We start from the raw sequence: 25,440 nt of genomic DNA on the forward strand, positions 1-25,440 counted from the left end.
TGCTTTCCAATACACAGCATTTCAGGAGAAAAGTTTCTCCAAAAATACAAAGACCTTTAATTGATAAAATTTCTTTTTCAAGACAGAATTTAGGTGTTTTCATCACAAATTTATGTTGAGAGAGTATTTACCCTAGTGGGTCTTCTATAATATAGATTAAGGTACAGCAAAAAGAATTTATTTTATAATTTTTAGTGGCTAGAAATATCTTATTTTCTGTAACGTATTTTGTGTGCAGGAATTATCAGTTCATAATGCTTCAACATCATCTTCATCCAAAGAATCTACATTAAAAGTTCTAAATATAGACAAAATTATACGGTGGTTTCCTGTAGGAGCATAGTATTTACACTTCCGGAATGATAGAATTTTTTATTATGAGCAGAATAGAATCTTTGGCTTTCAGATTTAAAAAAAATTTTTCTTTCTCAAATTTAAAATGATACAATTTTGGAGATAAGCAAAGAATTGGCCAAAACCATAGATTACTCACAGAAAGAACAGTGCAATTATTTTTTAGAGGTAAACTTACACATTCCTAGACAGCTTGGGACCAAACTCATATATAACCAATATTTGAGGAGACCAAGATTAAAATTCATTAAACTCTCAATTTCTCAGCTATTTTCTTCCAATTATGCCAATGAACCTGATTTTTTTACTTCACCTGGTGAGCCTTCAAAATAATCAAAGATGGACAAGCAAACTTTGAAGGAGTGTTTCAAGACAGAGTATTATGCAGACTGCTAATGGCTTACCTTTGAATATGTTATTAGACAAAATGTCAAGAAACAAAAAAAAATAGACATGAAGGATGCAGATATTGGTGTGGACAGTATCAGAGTGTAGGTTTAAATGACAAAAATGAAGGAACAAACGAGTAAAATGATCATTCATTTTTAATGGAAAGATTGCTTAAAAAATAAGAAAAATGACACATAAAAGTGAAAGTGAAGAAGAGGGGAATTCTAGTTAGACTGTATGCTGCAAGTGCTCAGTAAAATTTATCCAAAAGGAGGTAGGAAAACAATTATATATTTGGTAAAGAAAATAAATACATAAGAAAAATTAACCATACTCAGTTTTCAACTGACCCCAATAATAAGTGGGAGATCTTCTATATTTCTGTTTGAGTTTTTTTATATTACAAAAGAACTCAGTCAGTTAGCAACAAGTACAGATTTAAAGAGAAGTTTTAATGAATTAAAAATGAAAATAATATGTACAGATATACACATCTAAATGCATTTATGTGCTAATATAAGCACATAAATGCATTTATGGCCTTTGACTATGGAATTCAGAGTGTCTTCTGAAATTCTTTGGCCTTGACCACTTTATCATTTACTAAAACATCAAATTACAGCATCAGGGAATCTCAAAGAGCTATAATGGATCTACATATAACAGATTAAGAAACTGAGATTCAAGGAAAATATAATAATTATTCAACATCTAGGAGATTTTACAGCTTTACAAATTGGAAAAAAAGACATCACAGAAGTTGTCCTATGGATATAGGCTGAATATTATCCATCACACTGATAAAGAACACAAGATAATATTATATTCATAAATATAACCTTTAAAACATGGTTGCAAAAAAAAAAAAAAAAAACATGGTTGCAAAACCAGGACTTTAAGTAACTATAGTGCATTGTCTGAAAACATCTTAATGTGTTATAGCTAGATATCACCATAAAAGCTTGAATCTATTCTTGTGGTTGTCCAACATTTACTAGCTAGATAGCAGAAAAAAGTGTCTTTAAATACATATTAACAGAATGACGAGTGACACCAAAAAATCAGGAGAGCCTGATGCCATGGAAATAAGGAAAGAAAGAATTTCTAAAAGAAGTAGTCAGCAAGTTCAAATGCTTAATGAAGTCTCTCTGACAGCCAGCTGGGTGAAATAAGAGAGGCAGGTCTGTGATGCAGACAGGTGAATTCAGTGGATTCATATGGAAATGGAAATATATTTCTTTGGAGAAATGCTGTGTTCTTTATATAAGAATGACACTAAAACTGAAGCCTGGAAGATGTGATTCATGATCCCAGCATCATTTTCCATATCTCTTCAATCATTATGCAATGTAGAGTACATCATCAAACCCTTGACTATTTCATTGTAAATTCATCTTTCAGTGACTGATCAACAGTGACAGGACAAAAATTCAATCACTTTAGCACAAGACTTGTGGTCTTTTATACTCTAATTAAAAGCACCCATTCAGCCTTACTACTTCTCACTCTGTCCTAAATTGCAGCCACATTGCAGTACACACCATTTCTGAAGGACCTATGCTTTCTTATTCCTCTTATTCTTCCATGTGTACTACGTTCTTCTCTATTGCAACCACTTCCCATATCTGTTCAACTGTCAAACTCCTATTCCCTTCTAAACCTACATTCAAGTACTATACTCCTATAGTAACAATTCTTTAATCCCCAAAGTAGATAATAACTATCTACTCTGACAGTGCAGACCAGCAGTTTTAACAGGAAATTCAATATTATTCATAATCACATTTTTTCACCACAATTTACAGTTAGCTCTCTTGTAAGTCTGTAAAGAAGCCTCAAAGGATTTAAAAGAGCCCTTTTACTACAAAAAATACGATAAAATAAAATAAAATGTGTATGGTTTGACATAGAGTTACAGATTTTGGAGTCTTAAGAGTCATCCTTGAAAAAAATACATAAACTATATAATTAGCTAGTCATCTCTGTAAACCAAAGGAATAATACTTAAGAACTGCCATATGAGGTCATTGTTTTACATATAAAAACAAGCGGATTGGGAGGAAAAGTCTCAGAAGTCTTGTATCATTTTAATTGTTCTAATTGATTAATCTTTGTCAAGGAAAAAAAAAGGGCTCCATTTCTGTTTTTAAAAATCTGAGTGTCTTTAATAGTGCAACTAATGACAACCTTCGCGTTATTCTCACTTAGGAGGAAACCCTATAATAAGAGCTTCCCAAATGTCAAATAATACTTGTCTCATAACAAGGCCTCATTGTTCATTCACCATGTCTCTTTTGATATGCAGAGATAATAAAAGTTCATGTAAAACTAAAGGTAATATAGAGCAGAAGCCAACACTAATTCTGTATAAATATGTCTGATTAATAAGAATGCCATTGTTATGGTTATTTCATAATGTCACGATTATTATAAGAACAGAGGATAGAAATACTCTTACTCTCACAATTTTTGTTCATCCTCTGTCATCTAAACAGTTTGTAAATCTTTGTTCAGTGGAGAAAATAAAGGATTTTTTGTCCATTAATTATTTCTGTTGCATTAGTTCTTCTCATATGTAGTGGAATTAGCTCTGAATTCTGGAGAAAAAAGTCAGGAGCTTTAGTCTAAAATTAAACTCTGGGCTGGGCATTTAGTACAGTGGCCTAAGTGGCTGTTTGGCAAGCATGAGGTTGTTGAGTTTGATCCCTGGTACCAAAAATAAAATTAAATAAATAAATAATAAAATTAAACTCTACATCTTCTAAAAATATTAATACATGCTGAAGACTTACTTTATAGGCTTCATTTTTCATGTGTACAACTTCTATACTACCCTGGTGCATGCTCATATGAAAGATAAAAATTTAGTTTGAAAGCACAAAGAGTTGCCTAGGGATGCTATCAAGTCAAATCTGTGCTTGGTTTAATGCTACAACCATATTCAAGATTGTTTATGGGATACAGTTCCAAAAATTAGAGACCTATACTAGCAATATAATGACACAATCCTGGTTCCTTATTGGAAATGAAACAGAAAAGAAGCAATAGATAACAGCCTACATTCACTGCCATAGCCAGACAGAATTTGAAAAACTTCTAAGGCTAGTAGAAGTTTGTATTGTTATTACTTTGATTTTCTCTTTAAAGTCTTATCTCCCAGATTCTGGCCTCCCCTCGTAGGGAGCAGTATAATATAAAAGTTTAACAGTGGATCTTAAATTTAGCTGGCATTTTTATGTTCTTCACAACATACTCTTTAGTTTGCACCCAAGAAGGAGATTATTAAATAGTAGCAGGAGACCAGTTACCAGAGCATTTTAGCTGAACAAAAAACAGCACTGTGCCATCTTGCTGACAAACCAAACAACATTTATACAATCATTACAATCAATTTCATAAATAAAGGGCTATTAATGACTGGGGAGAAAAGGAAAAGAAATTATTTTTTTCCAAGTCCCTTCATCCTCTCTCAAACCCACATCAGTGAAGAAGGTAAGAGACTAAGTTGAAGTCTCCTGTGAAGAAGGTTCTGTCAGCTGAAGGCACAGACTCTTCTCTGTGATTATTTTAGCCTATATTTTATAGTAATTAGCCAGGGTTACATTTTGCTGAGGCTGGCATAACAGTTCCCTTACTTTTTTTAAATTTAGACTTCCCATTCATTTGTATAAAATGAATTTACATATTTTTAGTCTCTCGGTCCATCCTATGTTTTATTTATGAATATAACTCTTTTCGGTAGTAACTTTAATGTGAAATGGGTAGTAATTAATGCCCCAATCTTCTTGTTTAATCCCTTTCTGTACACTCTACTGAGAAGTTTAAGGTAAGAAACAGTTTACAGTCAATATTAGGTTTAATTATGCTTAATGGCAGTTAGTGTCTCTGTTTACTAACTGCATTTAGGTGTTTGGATTCTAGATGAGTTTTCCCCTGGCCTCATTCTCATTTGTTAATAGTGCCACTGTGTACTATATACTCAGTAGTTACATCTATAAAGCTGTTTCTGAAGAACAAAGCAAGTAAAGCACCTGTTTCAGCTGAAACACTACTGAACAGTGAGCACTGTTTTAATAAAACCTTATCATTCTTTGAGAAAGGAACCACTCAGCATCATATGCTTTCCAAACAGATCCACTAAGGAGGCTAATATTGCCTAAATTCCAGATGTTTTGTGTGTATGTAAAGTCTAAACATATAAAAAAGTTTAAAACTAGTATAAAACCAGGAGTAGGTATAATACAGGTATGTGTCTAAAATGTCCTATATAAATCCTTCAACTTTCTCTTTCCAGGTACTGATTCAGTATTAGTCTGACAAGTAACCAACTTACTCCTTTAAACATTCTTTGTCTCATCAATTTAACCAAGACTGTAAAAGAACTATATGCTGAAAATTATGCTACACTAAAAAGGAGATTGAAGAGGATGTTAGAAAATGGAATGATATTCCTTTCTCTTCGATAGGAAGGACCAACATTGTGAAAATGGCCATACTCCCAAAACTGTTACAGATTTGGATGCATTTCTAATCAAAATACCATCAACATACCTTACAGATCTAGAAAAAATACTCCTAAAATTCATTTGGAAACAGAAGAAACTTAGCAAAGGCAATTCTGGGCAACAAATGCAAGGCAGGAGGCATCTCAATTCCTGACTTAAAACTAAACTACAAAGCCACAGTGATGAAATCAGCATGGAACTGGCAAAGAAAAAGACCTGAAAATCAATGGAACAGATTACAAGAAGCAAACACAACTACAAAGACACTAAGTTACCTGGTATTTGACAAAGGAGCTAAACATGTTCACTGGAAGAAGGATAGCTTTAATAAATGGCATTGGAAAAATTGACTCTCCACATGCAGAAGACTGAAAGTAGACCCATGTCTATCAGCATGCACTAAAGTCAAAATGGATCAAATGGATCAAAGATCTAAATATTAAAACTGAAACACTAAATCTACTGGAAGACAAGGTGAGTTGAAGTCTTGGAGACCGAGGGGTAGGCAGAGAATTCATGAACAAAACGCAAACCGCACAGGAAACACTTCAAAGAAGCAACAACTGGGATCTCATATGATTGAAAAGTTTCTGCACTTCAAAAGAAATCAACAGAGTGAAAAGAAAACCCACAGAATAGAAAAGAATTTTAGGCAGCAACCCCTCAGACAAAGGACTTATTTCCAGAACACATAAAGAATTGAAAAACATCAAGCCCCAAATTCAAAGAAGCACTCCAAAAATGGGCATCTGAGATGAATACACATTTCTCAGATAAAGATATACGAATGGCAAACAAATACATGAAGAAATGTTCACCATCCTTGGTCATTCAAGAAATGCAAATTTAAACAGCGTTTAGATTTCATCTCACTCCAGAAAGAATAGCTGCTCTCAAGAAATCAACTGGTAACAAATGTTGGCGAGACTGTGGGGGTGGGGGGAGACACTGCTCCACTATTGGTGAGAGTGTAGACTGGTGCTGCCACTATGGAAATCAGCCTGGAGATTTCTCAGAAGACTAGGATTGGAAGTTCCGTTCAATCCTGCTAATTTCCTGGGTATTTTCCCAGAAAACCTAAAAAGGTGATGTGACAGTGATATATGTGCACTCATGTTCATAGAAGCACACTTTGTAATAGCTAAATCTTGGAAACAACTAAAATGCCCATTAACTGCAGAGTAGATGAAAAGATGTTTTATTTTTATACAATTGAATATTACTCTGCTATTTTAAAAAAAGGATGATCTTGAGCTGTTCATAGGTAAATGGAGGGAACTGGAGACTATACTCAAGTGAAAAAAATAAGAATCATATTTGTAAATCTTACATTATGTCTCTAGTGTAAAAAGTAATAAAAACTGTAGGAGTAACAAGACCCAAAATGTGTAACTGCTATTGTAAAAAAGAAAGGGAAAGAAAATGCTCTAAAGGATATAACTGCATGTATGGTTAAGTGTGTAAGATAGATACTAAGTTTTTGTTGGATTGTTGAACAGAACTGTTTGCACTCTTACTGTTTGAATGTCCACTTTGTACGCTTTAATTTTGTAACTTGAACAACTATTTCTAAGACTACAATACATAATTTATCAAATAGTGATTTCTTTAGTGTTTATTTTTTTAAATTCTGTATGTCTACCCTTTTTCTGTTTTGCCTTTTTCTCTTTAAATAAATTTAAAAAATAAAAAAATTGATTACCAGAAACTAGATAAATTTAGAACTTTGGTAGTATTATTATTTGACATATTTACTATGTTTGGTGGGTATTTTTATTAGAATATACATGTTCTATGTACCGTAAAAAAATTATTCATTATTTCACAGTAGTACAGTTTAATAAACAAACTCATTCATATTGCTTGATTAAAGTCCAGGAGTTACTTCTCATTTATCTTACCTATTATTAGCAAATATTATTTTTACATTATCTTTTAAAAATCTTATATTTGACAAAATTATTTGACAAGATATTGTGAATGAATTATAGTTTAGGTCATAATGTTTATTCAGCTATCTAAAATATCCCAATACTAGTTTATAATCTTGGATATTTTAAAAATCTGTATTTTTAGTTTCTAACTTTCTGTTGAAAATAAAAGTGTCTTTTACCTCTTTAAAAAAATATTCTTTGTCTCAAAATTATATTCAACTTTATTTCATAATATAATATTTGCTTTGTTGCTGCTACTTAAAAAGTAAGTATTAAAACAAAAACTCAAAACCAAAGGAAATGGAGTAATGATTCAAAGGAAATTAAAGAACCTCTTTGCTGTCTTTATTTTAGTAAGCATACATTGGATAACATAGTTTTATTTAATTCACAGATCATAGGCTACTCGATTCTTTAAATATTCATTGAGTACCTGACTGGGCTTAAAGAGAGAGACAGAGACAGAGAGACAGAGAGACAGAGAGAGAGAGAGAGAGAGAGAGAGAGAGAGAGAGAGAGAGAGAGAGAGAGGAGGAGAGAGAGAAGAAAGAAAAAGAAAAAAGGTAAGAAAAAAGAGGAAGTAGGAGATGAAAGAAGGTAGACTTCCTACAGTCAAGAAGCTTACCATCTACAGATGAGTAAAAATGCAATAGCATATTATAGTGTTATAAATGTGAGTAAATGTTAAGGAAACAATGAGAGAAACTGTGATTCTATATTAGAGAACATACAAGGCTTCATTAGTAAAATAACATTTTTTAATTTTTAAAGTGGCTTTTTTTCCTCTCTCTCTCTCTTTTGGTAACAGGAATCAAATTAAGGGCCTCATGTTTGCTAGGCAGGCACTGCACCACTGAGTTACATTCCCAGCCCAATAGTGTTGTTTATTTTATGGGTCACAAGAAAATTATGGCAGGATGACTGACAGAGTGCAGTCACAAAGCAAGACATATACAGTACGTTGGAAACACAGCAACTTGTTAAGTGTTGGCAGGAACAACTGTGCACTTTGGGAAAAGAGACCAGAGAGAACCAAAAGAAGTAAAAGGCCTCCAGAAGTAGATTGGGACCTCTTTCAGAGTGTTCAGAGTACCACAGTTTTCATCACAGAGGTCCTTCTCATCCTTGGTAAGATTAATTCTTCAGTGTTTTATTTTTCTTGATGCTCTTGTGAAAGGTATTTTTTCCCTAATTTCCCTCTCAGTTTGTTACCGGTATACAAGAACACTTGGTTTTTGACCACTGACCTTGTGCTTCAGAAGCTACTGAATTTGGTTATTAGTTTTACGAGTCTTTTTTGGTGGTTTTGGGGGTCTTCTACATAGAGAATCATGTCATCTGTAAATAATGGATGTTACCTTTTTCCTTCCCTTTTTATTTCTTTTTAATTCTTTCTCTTGTCTAACTACTCTACATAATGTTTTAAGAGTTATACTGAATAACAGTGATAGTAGTCCTCCCTGTCTTGTTCCTGATTTTAGAAGGAATGATTATAGTATTAAGCTGTGTTCCTTTCTTATAGTATTAAGCTGTGTTCTTTTCTTTCTTTCTTTCTTTTTATTTATTTATTTATTTATTTTTTTGTACTGGGAATCAGGACTGTGCAGTTAAGAAGGGCTGGCAACTGTGCCTGGCCTGAGCTATATCCCCAGCCTTCTTAACTTAGTACTATGTTGATAATTATTTATCATAAATGGCTTTTATCAGATTGAGATAAAGACCTTCTATTCTTATTTTCTTCAGGGCTTTAAAAAACTCATTAATTTATTTTGGATTTCGTCAAATGCTTTTTCTTCATTTGTCAAAATGATCATGTGAAGAGGATATCAGAAAATGGAAAGATATACCCTGTTTCTGGATAGGAGAAACTGTCAAGTGCCATACTTTCAAAAGTATTATGCAGATTTAATGCAATCTCAACAAAAATATCAATAACATTCCCTTACAGAAGTGTACAAAGCAATCCTAAAATTCGAATGGAACCTCAAGAGACCTAGAATAGCAAAATCAATTCTGGGCAACAAGGAGAAGGCAGGGGCCATCAAAATCCCAGTCTTCAAGCTAGACTAAAAACTACAGATGATAAAAACAAAATGGTACTGTCAAAACAAAATGTAAAACAAAAAAATAAAGCAAAATAAACAGACGTGTGGACCAGTGGAACAGAATAATGGTAAAACTTTCCAAAACCAAATATCCAAACTGCAATTGCTTATTGTGAAGGGCCAAGACTGAGGTCTTAGTTCAGAAAAACAACTGTTATCCATTGTTCAGCTGTTGAGATGCTTTGGCTCCCCTCCCTGCAGAGAGGTCTGTGTGTGCCTGCTGTGGCACACATGCCATAGGTTTGCCATCATCAACACAGAAGACGCAGAAACATTGCCATGCAGGCTCAACTATATTATCTTTAACAAAGGAGACAAATCCACTTTCTGCAGTAAAGACAGTCTTTTTTACCATATGGTTATCCACAAGCTGAAGATTGAATCTAGACCTGTATCTTTTAATATGCATTCAAGTAGAATTAAAATGGATCTAAGATCTAAACTTCAGAACAAAAAAAGTTTACTGGAAGATATAATAGATAAAACACTTGAAAACATAGGTATAGACAAAGACTTTCTGAATAAAACATTGCACAAAAAATAATACCAAAAACCAACAAAAGGAATCATACCATATTAAAAAAATCTACCCAACAAAGGAAACTACTAATAGTATGAAGAGACAATAAATAGAAGGGGAAAATTTTTTCCAGCTACTTCTCAGACAAAAGACTAATATCTAGAATATATAAAGAACTCCACAAAATTAGATACTCCCCTCAAGTTAAAGACCCAATCAAAAATGGTAATGTGAAATGAATAGATAACTTCTCAAGAAAAGAAATACAACTGACTGATGCATACATGACAAAATGTTCAACATCACTGGCCTTTAGAGCAAATTAAAACAACACAGATTCTGTCTCACTCCAGAAAGAACCGCTACCATAAACAAATCAACCAGTAACAAATGCTAGCAAGTCTTTGGAGAGACAAGAAACCTTTCTACATTGTTGGTATGACTATAAACTAATTAACATAACCATGATGGAAATCGGTATGGAGATTCCTCATAAAACTAAAAGTAGAAATCCAATTTGACTCAGCTGTTCTTCTTCTAAGTATCTTTCCAAAAGAGTTAAAGACATCATAGCACAGCGATATATACATACCTTGTTTATACCTGTGCAATTCATAATAGCTAAATATTGGAAATAAACTCTATGTCTATCAACAGATGAATGGATTAAAAATATGTGACATTTATGTTCTCTGCCATGAAAAACAAAAGGCTCATGTCATTTGTAGGACAATAGATATGCCTTGACACCATAATTTTAAGTGACGTAAGTTACACAAACAAATTTGAATATCGCATGGTTTCTTATATGAAAAATTCAATAGATAAGTATGAAATAAAAAACAAATAGGAAATAAAGGCAGAAAAAGTTATTGTAATCTAGTGTGTATGAACAATGTATCTAAAAGTGTTCCTTGACTTAGTACTATTGTCTTACGTATGTTATTTATTTTTTGGCTAATTAGCCTGTTTTTTAATCTGTATACATGTGGTAATTAACTTTATAATGTCTTAAAAATAAAAAATAAAAGGAGAATAAGGGAAGAGGAAAATAAGATTGAAATATTTTATGTACTTGTACTAATTCCCTACAATAAATGCAATCAATATTTACTACAAACATTTGCTAATAAAATTAAAAATAATATTTTTACAAAAAGGTAGATAGAAACCAAATTAAGAATTTTCCATCCCATCTTATAGTATTAAATTTTAAGTAATATCAGAATTAAGAAAAAGTGAACTCATATCTTTATCAATGGAAGATGAGCTCGGTATAAATTTCATTAATTATCCAGAATTTATCTAAGTGATCTCTGAGAACATTTTTAATTTCAAAAGTCATATAGAATTAGGATTTAGAGGTCCTTCCTTTAGATCAAAGAATTAGCTTTTCGTTCCTAAAATGTGTAAATGAAAAAGATTGAGTGGTAACAGTAATAAAAGCTAGTAGAAAGAAAAGTTGTTACGATTCACAACCCAAAAGAATCTGGGAAATCTGCAAATCATTAAGTATACTTGGTGCAATAAAAACTTGTTTTCAAATAATTTCAGAAATTCTTTACTTTTTGAAAATTCTAACTTCTAAACTCATATTATTTTTTGCTTTAAATTTACTTAATTTTTATTTCTTTGACAGGTCATGTATATATTTTAGTAAAGAGCCCATTATCTAATATACTTAACTGCTTTCTCGTGTTGAGGACACTTAAATTTACTCTTTTAATAATTTTCAAGTACATATGAACTATAATCACCACAATCACCAATAGATCATTTGAATTTATTTCTCCTATATATTCTTTGATCAATTTGTACCCAATCTCTTCCCATTAGCAAACCTCTGACAACCACCATTTTATTTCTAGGTTGTCTAAATTCAAGCATTTTAGAAACCACATGAAAGCAAGACCATTTAGTATTTTTCTTTCTGTGCCTGTCTTATTTCATTTAACATAGTATCTTTCAGGTTCATTTGGAAAAGCATTACAAAATAAATAGATCTCTTTCCCTTTCAGCCTTAATTGTATTCCACTGTGTATGTAAACCACATTTTCTTTATGTATTCATCTGCTGTTGGGCACTTAGTTTGCTGCATATCTTGGCTGTTCTGAATAATGCTTCAATGAACACCGGAGTGTAGACAATTTTTCCACACACAGCTTTCCAGTCCTTTGAATTTATATATTAGAGTAGCATTGATGGATAATATAGTAATTAAATTTTCATTTGAGGGAACCTCCAAATTGTATTTCGTATTTACAAAAATTACTTCCCCCACCAAGAAAATACAATGGGCCCTTTTTTCCCCATAAAATAACCAATTCTTTCCTTTTATCTTTACATTAGCAGTCATTCTAACAGGTATGAAATGATATTTCATTTTAGTTTTAATTTGCAACATGCTGATGATTATTAATGTTAGGTACACTTTTATCTATTGACCATTTTTAAAAAACTGTCTATTTACATTCTCTGCTCATAGTTTGATAGGTGTTTTGGATATTAATCTTTTATCACACAGATAGTTTCAAATCCCAGTCCTTAAGTAAACTCTCTAGTTTTCTTATTGTTTCCTTTATTTCTTTTGCTTTTAGAAAAAAATTTTTAAAAATGCCTTAAAACCTACAAATAAGTTAATTTAAAAGGAAAATAATGTAATCCAAAATATATACTTAGAAAATGACTTTTTTATTGCTTAGTTCCTTCTTTCATAGTATATCGATATGACTAAACACACGGCTTACTCTAAATATTTTCCCTGAATGAAGCATTAATTAATCCTTTGTAACAGTACAATGACTTTGTGGGGTGGAATAATCTCTTTTTTATCCAGTGTCTTCAGTGAGGTGGTCCCTGCTGGTGCAAATATAAACATAGAGAAATTAGGTAGATAAAAATGGGGAACAAAGCCAAAGAAAGGTAAAGCTAAGAAAAGATAGATTTATCAAAATGGAAATTATTTTAAAAAAATACTTTTAACAATTTTAAAATGAACATTGTTCCAGCTTAAAAAGTCATTAATTTGGTAAGTTTCTACGTTCACACATTTAATTGAGGATCTTATTAACATCACCAATCTTAATTATAACCTCATGAGATAAGTATTAATTTTTCAAAATGCCTTATAGTTGAGTAGATTTACACCCAGCGAAGAAAAGTAATTTACCCCCACTCTCTGTAAACAGTTGAATCAAAACAGAAATTCATTTCTAACTGCAATTAGAATGCTATTTTCAGTATGGTGAGTACAAAATATACACTTTGAATAAAGAGAAGTTCCAACCTAACTATCAGGGAGGCACTCCAAAATCATGTCAGTTAGTGACAGAAACCACTTGAAGCTCTAGTGTTAATACGACAATAATTCTGAAACATATTATGGACATAATGCTAAAAAAGTTTTAATATAGTACTCTCAAACATGAAAAGAAAAATATTTTTCACAGGGATAATTTTCAGGAGTAATATTTCTATAATAGAAGAGTTCTTTGTTTATGTGTTATCGCCTAAATAATTTTTTGTAATAAAACACATCAAGGTATAGAATACATTAGTCTACATAATAATTTAAGCAAAATCAAGAAGCCATTTCAGAAATACTTGAAAAATAGAGGAGTGATTGTATGCATTTAAGAAAATTATACCTATATTTTTAAAGTAATCATCTCTATAAAATATTTTACTTTTAATTTTATGAATTTAGCAAATAAGAATACAAATAGCACAAAAAAACAAAACTGTTTTATACAGAAATAAGTTAATATATTTTTTATTAAATAGTAACATAAAATTATAAACTTGAATTATTTTCACTTATATGAATATCTTCTTTTTTCCAATAAAAACACCCTAAATGAGTGATGAGATCAGCAAAATGTTCATATGTATAGTTGTCTTTCTCAGTTTACTTACTGAACTTTGTGCAATTTACTTCCCTTTTTCTACTTCTGACATGCGTACGTGTAAAAGCCACTTGAACTGTTCAGATTCACATTGTCCTACATCAAGCTACAGCAAAATGTCTCCAGTGTCTTTAGATTACTGTTATACACTGGCTATTATTAGGTACCTACTTTTGTATCCCTGTTCAAGGAAAAGGTAAAAGCCTAGATTCAATTGCTAGTAAAGTCATTCTTGCCCTGATAATCACATTTAATGATATATGCAGTAATGTAAAATAAAGATGATCCTGGTGTCAACTCACAGATAATATAAAAATGTTCTCAGTTATATAACAGACTTTATGAACTGATATGCATGAAAATGCATAAATACATTTAATATAACACCAATATGTATTCTAAGCTGTAATATTTCAATGTACATATTATATGAAGATATAAAAACTATATATATTTATGCAGTTACATTTCAGAAATTATTCTTGAAAATTAAATAGAAAATATCTAAATTGTTTTCATAACACAATTCTACTGTAATAGAATGCCCTTTAAAAGCTATAATTAATGGCTGTTGTGTCAAAATATGAACCAAGGGGTCAAACCTCATAATTCAGTTTCAGAGGTCACAGCTCAAATTATAACCTTAAAAAGCTGATTATTTACAAGTAATTTGATAAACACATCTAATATATACTATATACATATAAAATAATTTGACAGTAAAAGAATGTATTTCAAGTACACAGCTGATGCAGGAAATGGTCTTCTTAGTGAATAAGGCTGAAGTCCAGTATAATGACTTGGAATACCATTGAATGAGCATGCAGACTGGAAGGCCAGACGGTGCACAGAGCCGAAACGAAGCATAATAAACAGTGGAATAAGAAGACAAAAATATTCACGTCACATATTTATTGAGAGAAAAAATATATACTTTTCTGTCACCTTGTTCTTTCTTTGCCAATATAATTGATTCACAGATAAACTTTGAATTATTAATAAGCTGTTTAAAAAATATTTTCCTATAAATCAAAATACTAAAATTCCTATGATTTGTCAATCTGAAATTTGAAAATATACATAGAGATCATTTATAGTATATAAAGTAAGCCATATTTCCAAAATTATGCTCTTTATAACTCTGGAAGCAAATATTGCTTGTTTCACTTTCATTCCAAAAGTACTTGCTGCTTAAAACATAACCTGAAAAAATTTGGCTGCTAAACAAATTTTTACCCAACAATAATCCACTACTAAGAAAGGCAGCCACTAGAGATAAAGTAAGTCCTTCACTGTGGACCAAATTCCTCCTTAATCATGCCAGATGAGAATTGTGTGGGGAAATTCAGTATTTTTATGTATTTATTACATTTTCCTACTACATTATCATCTTCATAAAGAAAAATATCTATATCTCTTTCATTCAACAGTTAATATCTGTCACCTAGAAGGTTTCTAGTAGAAAACTGAATAAATATTTAGTAAAAAATGGAAAACAAGAATGGAGAGAATGAAGGTAGTAACCTAAAATTAGTTAGTCACCTTAAACATTATCTATATGATTTTGGAAAGAATATTTTTAAAAAATCACACTCTACTTAATTAAATTACTGACACAATAATCATATGTCTATTCTAGTAATCAAAAAATTAAATGTTTCCAAAGGTATTTACTGAATAGACAAAATGTGAAAAAGATGGCATTAGGATACAAACAATATTTATATAATGCATACACATGAATCCAGTTAAATAATAAGAGAGGATTTGTGCTTATAAATTATTAATTTACAATCAATCTTATAACAACTATCAATATGCTAGTCATGAAACAGTAACAAAATATATATTGCACGCATGCTGGTTGCCATCAAGATTCTCCCATAGGTAAACAGCACTAAGGGGGAGAAGCAGGCAGCCAAGCCTCTGTTCACACATATGACACCATCTGGATTCTCCTGAGGGTAACCAGTGAGAGCTAGGAGAATGAGTAAACCACACATTGGAGAAGCCACAGGTGTCTGCAGAAGTCTGCCCCACAACCCACAACCTCAAGGGGAACAGGAGTAAGGAGAAATCCAGGAGTCTGACCATCGCCCTACACTGTGGATGAGTAGGGGGACCCCACAACCTTTCCTACAGAGGAACCAAGGAAAATGTCAACATGAGCAAAAGGTGATCTCTGGCCTCCAGCTCAAACAGAACAAGTCCAGGAGACATGGGTATGGAAGAAAGCAGAATATGCCCAGGTGAAATTTCTGGAATGATAGAAAGTGAAGTAAAGAAACTATTTCATGAGGCTGTAAAAGAAATCAGATAATAAATAATATATCTCAAGTAAAAGAAGAATTGACAAACACAATAAAAGGATTGCTGAACATGTCTAAAAAAGACATAGACTAAAAAAAGAGAGAAACAGGAGAATGAGGGAAACCTTGAATGAATAATATAGAGAAGAAGTGGATTGCATGAAAGAGACTCAAAAGAGATATCTAGGGAAATAAAAACTCCACTGAAAGCTGGAAAAACTTCACGAAAGAAACTGAAGACGGACTTTCAGACCTTGAAGACAGGATGGCAACTAGTGATTTTGAAAGGAAAGATCTCTTAAAAACAGCAAGGAACCAGGAAACAACAATTCAATGGCTGCATGATGACACAAAGAAAAGATTTAAGAATGACAGATGTCAGCAGAAAAGCAGGAGCCAACCAAAATGACATAAAGAGACTATTTCCAGAGGTAATTGCAGAGAACTTCCCAAGCATGGGAAAAGGATGTGACATACAGAGGAGTGAGGCATACAGAACTCCAACTAGCCACAACCTAAATAAATCTAGATGTAGACATATAAAAATCAAGATTCCAGAAATTCATCACAGGAACAGAATATTAAAGGCTGATAGAGAAAAGAAACAGATCACCTATAAAGGAAAACCCATTAGAATCACAACAGACTTTTCAACACAAACCATCAAGCCAAGAAAAGACTGGAGTGAAGTGTTTCAAATCCTGAAATAAAACAACTTGCAATACAGATTGATGTACAAGAAACACACTAAATCAAAAGGATATTCATAGATTGAAAGTCAAAGGACAGAAAACAATGCTTCATGCGACCAGGAACCAGAAAAAGCAAGGGTAGCTCACCCATCAACCACAGAATGGATAAGAAAGATATGGCAATTTTATACAATGGAAAGCTACTCAGCTATAAAGAAGGATAATCAGAAGGTTCTTGTAGGTAAATGGATGCAATTTGTAATCATGCTCTTGAGTGAAATGGTTCAGACTCACATAGGTAAACATGTTGTCTCTCTAGTATATAAACTGAAGGAGTTAGTGGGATTCAAAATGTAAAATAGATACTGTAAAAGGGGAGGAAATGTCTAAAAAGGGAAGGTAAGCACTGTTGACTCCCTATTACCGGGTTTTAAAATCCTGTATCATTTCACTGTTTTGTTTTGATTGGTTTTATTCTGTTTTGGTTGGTTTATGATATCTGATGGCATGAACAACTATTTCAAAGATAACAAGATATATGATAGTCATTGTTGATTTCCTACCTTGTTTTAAAGTCCTGCCACATTCACTGTTTTATTTTGATTGGTTTTATTTGATTTTATTAGGTCAGATGACATGGGCAGATATTTTAAAGATAACAAGAATCATTATGATAGACATTGTTGATCTTGAAATCCAGTATCACTTTCAGTTTCATTTTGACTGGTTTTCTTATGTTTTATTTGGTTTGATTTTAATATATCTGATGGTATGAACAGCTATTTTGAAGATGGCAAGAGGCATTATGGCAGCCATTGCTATTTTCTATCATCTTGTTTTTGAAGTCCTGAATCACTTTCACTGTTTTGTTTCAATTGGATTTATTGTTTTATTTTGTTTGAATTTATTCTCTTAAAAATTTTTTAAAGAATAAAAGAAAATACATACCAATTCCTCTTGTAGTCATGTACTATGGCAAGTACTGCAAAACCAAATGACAGGTATTATGAGGCCTACATTCTTTTGGATGAGATATAAATATTTTATTATAATTGTAAAAATATACATTTCTGTAGGAGAAAAAAATCACTGTTCTCTGAACCAGCAAAAATATTTTCATAATAATTGCTCTGATTTCCATGCCAGTATGTGATATTCCAAGAGACTTTTCTGATGCATATGAACATTCTTAACTTTTTTTTTTTATCAGTATCAGGGATCGAACTCACGACCGCCTGCTTGCAAGGCAGGTGCTTATGCCGCTGAGCTAAATTCCCAGCCCCAAACATTCTTAACTTTTGATACACAGAGACATGTAGGGTACCCAAATATCAGTATAGATGATATTTGTGCATGTAAAATACAGTATCGTAGAATCATACTTGAAATATTCATTTTTTTTTATTAGTAGTCAAGGCTTAACTCTAGTTCCAGTTAAACTGGGAAATGTTTCTGTCATTTCATTGGTCCAGCTCAAAGATTCTAGGTTCCTGATACGTCCTAGGCTCTACCATCTGGCTCTTTATTTACTTAATTCTTTTGTAATACTGACAAGTGAATTAATAACACTTCCTTGATCACTAGTAAATATACAGCTACCATACAACTAAGACCTTCTTTAATTCTGAAAAATCACTATTCAGCTATGGGTAGAAGTCAGAAAATATTTCAAAGATATACTGAATGCTACTAATAAGTAACATATCTCAGCCCACCAGCACGTTAATTTATTTCCTGCTGCATAGAAGAATAAAAAACATCTTGTTGGTGAATCTGCAGCCATGTGCAGGCTAACTGAGGGAGAGCCAGATGCCAGGCCTCTCCTGTGACTGCACCATTCGCGGACCATGGAATAGACAGCAAGTTAACAAGAAGCTAAGACCTCCTATGAGTTGGTGCCATGTGCAGGCAGACTGGCTCTCTCCCAGAGAGCCAGCCACCATCCTCTTCCGGCATGTGGGCAGGGAGAAAAGAAGAGCCAACACCCCCCCCCACTCCCATAAGAGACGGGATAATCTGGAGAAACATAGGCTGTGATGATGCTAGTGAGGTAAAATACAACTTAATGCTTATAACTTTTAGTGTTTCACTGACTGCAGACTAAAGCTGCTAGTCTGATCATCTATCCAGAGGATAACAATGCGTAATGTAGCATCTATGGGGGATCTCCTTCTGAAGGTGGTGGCCATTGTTAATTCTCCCTTATCTTGTTTTGAAGCCCTTTATCATTCTCATTGATTTGTTTGGTTGGGTTAGATTTTGTTGTGTCAGATGCACTGGCAGCTATTTCAAAGATAATAAGATACACTGTGGCAGCCATTTTGCATTTACTGTTATCTTGTTTTGAAGTCCTATATCTCACTCATTGTTTTGTATTTATTGGTTCTATTCTGTTTCTGAAACAGGCTGAGGGCAGCAAAAGGTGGAGCAGAAAAAGGAGAAGATTATCAATAACAAAAGTTTTGGTCTAAAGAATAAGAAAGGAGAAAAGCAACAGAAGTTTATCAAGGCTGCCACTCATCAAGTTAAAAATTTGGTCAACAAAATCTATGTCAGGTAGTACAAAGTGAAGCTGAAAAGAAATTGAAACATGGCAAGAAGAAAGAATTACAGGAGCTGAACAAGCTGTTCAAACCTGTCATAACTGCTCCAAAAATAAGTAAAGTGTAGATTCCCAGTCCGTGCAGTGTGCCTTCTTCAGGCAAGGGCAGTGTAATAAAGTCATAAATGCAAGTTTTCTCATAGCCTGACTTTGGAAAGAAAATGTGAAAAGCGAAGTGTTTACATTGATGCAAGAGATGAAGAACTTGAAAAAGATACAATGGATAACTGGGATCAGAAAAAGTCCAGAGAAGTAGTGAACAAGAAGCATGGTGAGTTGGAAGAAAAAGAAAAAAAACTCAGCCTGCAAGCATTTTCTTGAAGCTATTGAAAAATAACAAGTATGGCTAGTTTTTCATATGCCCTGGAGAGGGTGATAATAGTATGTGTCATCATGAACTTCATCCTGGATTTGTGTTAAAAAAAACATAAAAAGAAAGAAGATGAAATTTCATCAGAAGATGTAATTTAAACAGTGTTCGGCCATAGGTCTAAATGTCACCAAAATTATTCTAGATTCTTTTGTTGCATGGAAGAAAAGGAAAAAACAAGAAAAGACTGATAAACTTGAACAAGATATGGAAAGAAGGAAATATGACTTCATAGCTGGAAAGGCACTGGTGATTAGTGGTTGAGAAGTGTTTCAATTCGGACCTCAACTCTTCAGTGATTACAATGAGGAAGCCAATTATATGCACTACACTCAAGAAGCAAGTGTTGACAAGGTTGATGACTCTGTGAGTTTAAATGACACGGATTTAGGCCTGTACACCCCAAGAGATGCAGGTGAGACAAGCATTACTGTAGTCAGTCACAAAAGATTTAGCTCATATGTTTCAGATAAAGATGAAAACAAACTCAGGGAAGCTTCTGGAGATTGGGCTGAAAATGGTGAATGCACTGACTTGAAAGAGGACAATAAAGTGGGTGGCCCAGAAAACAGAGCCATTGGAGCTGTTGCTGTTGATGAAAATCTTTTTACCGGGGATGATCTGGGTAAGTTAGAAGAATTCAACATACTTGATTTAGAAGAATGACACCAAACAGGTCAAGGAAAAGATTTAAATCAGCCTAGCATGAGTTGAAATTGACTACACTCATATTTTCACCTAAAATCAACAGGGAATGTTCATTTCTCAAGATGATTCTGGAGGATTTGCTCTCCTTAAAAAAGGAATATTTTTCTCTCCTGACTTTGGCTACACCTCACAGTAAGTCCATGGTAGTTCATGATAAGTTGAAATATAAAGGTCATTGTATTGCATTGTTGTAACTGTCCACTCAAGTAGTAAGTGTAACTGTTTTTCCAGATTTGAGTTTTCATTAGCCATGTGTCAATATAAACAACATAAAAGTATGCTTAAAAGGCCTTTAATTTGATACAATTTTCAAAGAATGACTTCCTTTCCTTGGTACTTGTATGGTTTAAAGACTGCTTAGAATGTGAGTACTATACCTTTTCGGAAACTACACATGCAGATTTAGTATTGGTGTATCTTTGGACACTTCAAAGGACATCTAAAATGGACCATGAACCCAGTGGGGTCAGCGACAGTGCCTTGTGTTTTCCCTATTCTTTTCTTTCAATAAAGTTGTAAATAAAGAATATCATACATTTAAAAATATGCAAGATATTTTTACCTTTAAACCCAATGATGTACATTAAAAGCAAAAAAAGACATGTTACTCATTTTTAGCCAATAATTTAAAGAAGAAAGAAAAAAAGTAACTGTTTATTTACATTCAGTTCTCTTAATGAAGCTTCAAAAGTTTTTTTTTTTTAAAAAAAAGCAAATACCTATATTAAAATCTCTCTTAAAAGGTTTTTCTCTCCTTCTCTCCCTGTCCTTTTCTTTATTCTTTTTATGTCTCCATTTTTCTACAATTTCATTACTTAACTGAATAATTTTAAAATCCAAAATTCTCAAAACCAATTGAATTAGGCTACCATACATGCAATCACAAACTGCTAAATTATGCACCATGAAATTTCTGGCAACACACATACTCACAGGGAGTAATCTAATTCTTACAAAGGCAACTTTATTTCTATGATAACCTCAAAGTTTGGTTTGATTATATGAAATAAAATCAAACATTATGAGGCAAAAGAGACACAAATTAGGAATATATTTCTATCTATAATACCTAGTAGTAGAAACAACACCTAAAGCATGCTCCAAATTATATTGCTAAAATGTAGCTACATGTGTGGATGTGAAAACTTAGGTAAAAAGGAAATTCTGGTTATCTCTCTTCACAAAGAGCTGATGAGATATAAGCTTTATGAGTACATCTTTAGTATTACAGTACCTTAAAATATTGTAGAGTATTTTTCATCAAGTTGTCATTTTCTCTGACATTTGATTTTATTAATCAAGGCTTTTATCATTAATTTGTAGAAAATATAATTGAGTCAAATAAAATAAAATATTTAAAAGGTTAAAATTAGAAAGCAGATACATTAGAACTTTGATATTACCCTGTGGATATACACAGATTTTTTTGGAAGTATGGAAATCAAGTTTTTTCAGAGTTTGGTACCTCCATTTTGGGACTGTTTTTTAAAAATGCTATAAAGATTTGATTTAAAGCTCTCTGACAGTTTGACATGCAGGTGAAAGTGCTGCTGCTGCATTTGGAACAATTTGCATACCCACTGCTAAATGGAATGTTTGAAGTGTGCAATGGTGTAAAGAAATTAAAAACAAGCTATCACACATGCTTAAGTGTATGTATTCACAAAACTGATAGCTGGATCGTAACCACCCCAAACTCCTCCAATGTATACTATGATTTACTCTACTATAATAAATTCCTATACCATGTTATTCTTGCTATAAAAATCTAACCATGCATGTAAAAAGCAAAGTAATTACAGCCCCCTCTTGTCTAAGAAACCTACTTCAAGCCATATGAGTTCTTTATACACAGTACAGCTACACAAGTCTATTGTCAATTTCTTGTCTAAAATTCTAGGTTAAAAGTCATCTGAACAACTTTGTTGTCCCAAACAAATGCATTTTTATCTCTTGTAGTAAGTTGTAAAGCTACTCCTGAGGAGAAATGTGTACTTTGTGTTTTTCCATTGAGCCATTATGTCTACTTAAGGAAAAAACAAATTACGAAATCAGAATTCCAAACTAAAAAATGGTGAAGGGGATACAAAGAAGAAAGGATAGAACACCACCCAATTAGGCTGAAATAGTCTGAGATAACACAAGGTTTTTCTTTTACTTATAATTTAAGATTATTTTTGGTTTATACATACAAACATATCTAATGTGTTAAAAGGTAATAAAGAAAAGATCTGAGATAATAATTTCAAGGCCTTAAATGTCATCAAGCATATTGAAGAGATAAAACCAATTCAAGAAAACATTACTGGACATTACCTTCAAGCCTTCAGACTCTCAAAGGACAATTCTTAACACTTCTTTTTATGTGTCTAAAAAGAATAAATACTTAAAATTAGAAACCTTCCAAGGAAACAATTTGCAATTCCATCATATACTTATGACTCAACATGAGGAAGAGATGGCTGAGTTTCGGCATGTCACCTAATATCAACAGTTTTTAAAAGAAAATAAAAGCTAACACAATTGGATGTATATGTGCCATACAAGTATTCACCCATATTCAACCTAAATCACTCTGTAAATTTTGAGAGTTTCATAATTCATATTAATAATGTTTATAGTTTTATTTAATGTTTATTTTTATTTTCAAATTTTAACACAGCTAATTCCAAATATCATGTAAGCCATTTTTTATTATTTAAATATTATTTATTATCCAAATATTATTTAAACTTTATTTAAAAGATTCTTTGAAAAAGATCTACAACGTGTAATATTTTGATATTTTGCACAAAAACAGAAAACTTATCTTCAAAATATTAGGCAAAGAGAAGTAATTGCATAAGCACAGATAATCAAAAGAAAATAAAAACACAGGTGGAAAGAAATAAGGAAGCAGAGAATATTATTCAGTATAGCTTGAACTTATCTATGGCATCTAAGGCACTGCTATTAGAACTCTGCTTTATATTTCATGTATTATCAATAAAGCTCATCGGCAAGGACATACCTAGACATGGAGGCAGGGATGCCACACAAATGGGATACACACTGCCAAATTTCTTTCCATCTAATGCACTGCATGTTACAGAACTAAAACTAAGACTAAGAAGTACTGATCAGGCAGCCTTTGAAGACAATTTGGAATGTCTGACTATAAAAAAAATAACAAAAACAACTCTGCTATTAAAAGTTGCGCTTGCAGGCTAGAGATTTAGCTCAGCGGCATAAGCGCCTGCCTTGCAAGCGCCCAGTCGTGAGTTTGATCCCTTGTAAAAAAAAAAAAAAAAAAAAAAATGGCTTGCTGTTCTATGTCCTTGGAAAGTGATCTCTCTTAGGTTGGTTATGAAATATCAATGATGACCTTGGTGTCATATTTGCCAACAATCTCCACAGATTCAGTGAAAGTCCCAAAAGCAGTTTTACTAATAGAAATGTAACATACAAACAAGGACTGATTTTATAAGTCAGTACATCTACAATGAAACAGCCTCTAATATAAAAAGAATTGTAATTTAATAATCATAGAATAGAAATAGAAAATATATATGCAGTATTTTCACAAAAGGAAATTAAAGATATAAACAACAATCCAAACTTTTTTTTTTTTTTTTTTCCTTTTTATCGGTACTGGGGATCGAACTCACTGCTTGCAAGGCAGGCACTTATGCCGCTGAGCTAAATCTCCAGCCCCCTAAACTCTTTTTTTTTTTGTCTTTTTCGTTTTTTTATCGGTACCAGGGATTGAACTCACGACTGCCTGCTCGCGAGGCAGGCGCTTATGCCGCTGAGCTAAATCCCCAGCCCCTACCCCCTAAACTCTTAAAACAAAACAAACCTGACTTTAGGGTGCATGAAGAGACAAATGAGGTGTAAGAAATAAAAATGACAGTGCTGTGATTTTCAAGATAAAATACATTATACCTTCTCTAAAACACAAAACATTACACCTTCGCTACCACAAAAAAAAGAAGGCACTAAAAATTAGAATTAGGAAGATTAATATTAGAAACACTAATGACATGCATAATATATATACACAGAATGATTAAAACACTAATAATATATATCATATTGTATATATTATATATTATAAATATAATATATATATATATATATATATATATATATATATATATAATGATTAGCAACTTACAAGAAAAGTGTTCAGAATGTAAAGACAAGGTAGGCAAAGACAGGTTAGAAAAAACTGATTTGGTCATTACTTGATATATAGAATTACTATTTACCTACTATCGTCTCATCAACTAAAATGAAGTATCATAGGCACAGGGACTTTTTCCTATTTCCCCGTTCGTAAGACTACTGCCTGCCACATATAGTACTAGAAGATTCATAAATATTTACTGAGTGAAAAAATATACAGTCTTAACAAATTTACTTTGTTTGAAGGTAAACAAAGTAAAATCAGTGAGAGTTACACAGGCTGACATTTGAGATACGTTTGGACAGGAAAGTTAAAGAGATTTAAAAAAAAAGGAAGAAACCTTGATGAAATGAAGGCAGGATTCAAAAAATATCTAATTACTATCTGGGCTGTTGTACAATTAAATGAAATAACACATACTGCCTTGCATATTTAGTACAATGCATACAGTGAATAGGGCACGTGGTAAATAATATTTTATTATCTTTTGCTTTTTACAGATTGTACATTCTGTCATTAGGTTAAAAGTTGGTCAGTGGTATTTATTTTTATCTTCACCAAACAGTGGCTAGCAATAACTCAGTAAGCTGTTATAGAACTGAAAGAAGACATAATTATCATTCATTAATTAGCAAAAGTAACAGACTATGTAACTAGGAAAAAGTCACCATATTTCATATGCCAAAATCAATCTGTTAAGCTAGTATCACATAACAAATATTATGTCCTAAACATAAAAAGAAAGAAAAATACATAAAATGGTTAGAGCCAATAGGTCATGAATAACAAAAGAGTAGAGTGAATTAGAGACAAAAAGCAAAGTTACCAATATTAGGCCACTATATTAATTCTTTACATATTGTCTCTGCTGCTATCAG

General features: G+C 32.4%; 1 protein-coding gene and 1 pseudogene across 29 annotated transcripts in view; one reads left to right on the forward strand and one right to left on the reverse strand.

Annotated features, from left to right (window-relative positions):
• The window catches only part of Zbtb20 (zinc finger and BTB domain containing 20), an 838,748-nt gene that overhangs the window by 632,966 nt on the left and 180,342 nt on the right, over window positions 1–25,440 (reverse strand). For 24 of the 29 annotated variants that reach the window (XM_063225304.1, XM_063225278.1, XM_063225281.1 and 21 more), the window contains exon 2: window positions 22,711–22,763. The exons of the other annotated variants lie outside the window; for them this stretch is intronic. The gene's annotated coding sequence lies outside the window, so the exon portion shown is untranslated. The remainder of the gene's footprint in view (window positions 1–22,710; window positions 22,764–25,440) is intronic. 29 annotated transcript variants of the gene reach the window in all.
• Window positions 16,391–20,352, forward strand: LOC100717185 (zinc finger CCCH domain-containing protein 15-like; annotated as a pseudogene).

This window comes from Cavia porcellus, unplaced genomic scaffold (assembly GCF_034190915.1).
Source record: "Cavia porcellus strain 051 isolate PalLab524CR breed Dunkin Hartley unplaced genomic scaffold, mCavPor4.1 scaffold_15, whole genome shotgun sequence".
Taxonomy (NCBI): Eukaryota; Metazoa; Chordata; class Mammalia; order Rodentia; family Caviidae; genus Cavia; species Cavia porcellus.